Here is a 3051-nt window from a genome sequence, read left to right as displayed (position 1 = left end):
AGTTGTTTCTGCCTTTTACATGATTTCATATCCCTCTGTTGGTTGGGCTCAGTTTGGAATTTATTACTGAAAGAAATGGAGACAACCAAGTAATGTAGAAAAAGAAGACTTGGTGGTCTTTAGTTTTGAGGGTTTGTTGTGGCTGACCATATATCATGGTTTAGCTGCTCTGGATAGCTCCGGATATCTGGTTAACACCCAGGCAATATTAAAAAATGTACATGTGGTGCAGAATCTGGATGTCCTGAGAGGCAGCAAGGCACAGTGGAAAGATCACAGGCTTGGGAGTTGGGGAAAGAGTGGGCGAAGATCCTCGGCCAACTTGAAGGTGGGAGGTTCTGAGCTGTGTGCCTGGGAGAGGACACAGGGAGACCTGGTGTAACAATCTTGGATGGACACAGGGCACGGGGAGCAATTGCAAAGAATCCTGGATTAAGATTAGGACACTCCGGAGGCCCGGGATTCAGAGTTAGGACTACAGAAGACTGGGGTTCCTGCCCCTGAAGGGGACAAGGGACACTGAGAGACGCTGTTTCACAATGAGGTTCCTGCCCCTGAAGGGGACAAGGGACACTGAAAGACCCTGTTTCTTAATGACTTAAAAAGGGTGAGATTGGAACTTTAGATGCTCTGAGAGAAGAGGGAAGGTTACCAGGGGAATTTGAGCCCTGGGATGCCTAAGGAAAAATACAGAGGGTCCTGGGGGGAAAATTATTGGATCTGTGGAAAGATGGTTTGAACCAGAATTGTTTTGATTCTTACCAAATTAAGAAATCATTAAATATGACTTGGATCTCAGATCTTGGTGTCTACCTGCTGTTGAGCCTGGAGGAGAAGATGGGGAGACATACGGACCTGGAAGGCCATGGGTGTGGGAAGGAATGGTTTCTCTGCAAGTGTCCTTCAACCAGACCCCAAATGAGATGATAATAATAATAATAATAATAATAATAATAATAATGGCATTTTAAAACACTTACTATGTGCCATGCACTGTTCTAAGTGCTGGGGGAGATACAAGGTAATCACGTTGTCCCAGTTGGGGCTCACAGTCTTAATCCCCATTTTACAGATGAGGTAACCGAGGCACAGAGAATTTAAATGATTTGCCCAAAGTCACACAGCTGACAAGTGGCAGAGCTGGGATTAGAACCCATGACCTCTGACTCCCAAACCCATGCTCTTTCCACTAAGCCATGCTACTTCTCTAAGATGCTGGGCTGGTCCCCGATGACTCTTTTGCCTTAGGGGACACATCTGAACATCAGTAGAATGGTGGGGGCAGCAATAAGGGTGCAGAAATTTGACCAGGCAGGGTGCCCCAAACCTGTGTTTAGAAGACTAGGAGAACAAGAGATCCCCTCTCAGGATCACACCTGGAGAGTTTCCAGTATTCTACCGGCCTCACTTATGAGAGAGAGAGTGAAGCAGAGGCATACTCATTCCATTCCTAGCTTGGGCAGTGGCTAGCGAGTAGAAGGCAATCTGATACAAGTCAAAACTCACTTGTGCTGGGCCGCAGTGGCATGGGACAGAGTCGAGGGCAGAGACTTGTTTACTATGCAGAGGAAGGCAATGGTCAATCACTTCCATATTTTTACCAAGAAAACTCTATGGACACATTACCAGAACGATTGCAGATCTGCCACTAACCTCCTCACAGTGCCTTGTTCTCTCCTGTCCTGCCATTGACCCCCAGCCCATGTCCTTTCCCTGGCCTGGAATGCCCTCCTTTCACACATCCACCAAACTAGCTCTCCTCCTCCCTTCAAAGCCCTACTGAGAGCTCACCTCCTCCAGGAGGCCTTCCCAGACTGAGCCCCCTTTTTCCTCTCCTCCTCCTCATCCCCTACCTCTGCTCTACCTTCTCCCCCTCCTCACAGCACTTGTATATATTTATACAGATTTATTACTCTATTTATTTTACTTTTAAATATTTACTATTCTGTTTATTTTGTTAATAATAAATAATAAAATAATGATGGTAGTTGTTAAGCGCTTACTATATGCCAAGAACTGTTCTAAGTGCTGGGGTAGATACAAGGTAATCAGGTTGTCCCAAGTGGGGCTCACAGCCTTAATCCCTGTTTTTACAGATGAGGTAACTGAGGCAGAGATAAGTTAAATGACTTGTCCAAGGTCACACAGCAGATAAGTGGTGGAGGAGCGATTAGAACCCATGTCCTCTGACTCCCAAACCCATGCTCTTTCCACTAAGCCAAGTTGCTTCTCTAATGATAATGATGTGCATACAGCTATAATTCTATTTACTCTGACGATTTTGACACCTGTCTACCTGTTTGGTTTTGTTGTCTGTCTCCCCCTTCTAGACTGTGAGCCTGTTGTTGGGTAGGGACCATCTCTATATGTTGCTGACTTGTACTTCCCAAGCGCTTAATACAGTGTTCTGCACACAGTAAGTGCTCAATGAATATGATTGAATGAATGAATGGAGGTGGGGCGTTCTGGGAGAGACGTGTCCATGGAGTCGCTATGGGCTGGAGACAACTTGACAGTATAAGACAAGACAAGACCAAGAGGCGGCTGTCTGGGGCACTTTTGATGGGGATTTAGGGCTGAGAAACACCGGCATTGTCAAGTGCATCCTGGTGCAGATGGGATTTAAGAAGAATGTTGAAAAAGACAAGGGAAGTGGCTCTCCTTATCAGTTAATCAACCTGAGGTAGTTATTAAGCATCTACTGTGTACTGAGTACCATACTAAGTGCTTGGGAAGAGTACATAAGGAAGATATTGTTACGGCTCAATATAAATTTAGATTAGATTAGACTATACTCTAGTGGGGGAAAGGAGGCAGACATAAATGACTCACAAACAGTAGTGGGGGATTAGGGAGGGCATGGATATAACAGATAGTAGCACAAATGTGTTAGGGAGAGATAGCCAAATCACTCATCGAATTTACAACAGAATATGCATATAAACATATGAGAGAAGATGACAATTGGGAGATGTGGCAGACCCTTGTCATGGGAAGTGCTACATGCCAGTATTAGAGGGATACAATGGGAGAGTGAATCGAAAGAGGATG

The sequence above is a fragment of the Tachyglossus aculeatus genome, chromosome 2, assembly GCF_015852505.1.
Source record: "Tachyglossus aculeatus isolate mTacAcu1 chromosome 2, mTacAcu1.pri, whole genome shotgun sequence".
Taxonomy (NCBI): Eukaryota; Metazoa; Chordata; class Mammalia; order Monotremata; family Tachyglossidae; genus Tachyglossus; species Tachyglossus aculeatus.
This window is presented reverse-complemented; position numbering follows the sequence as displayed.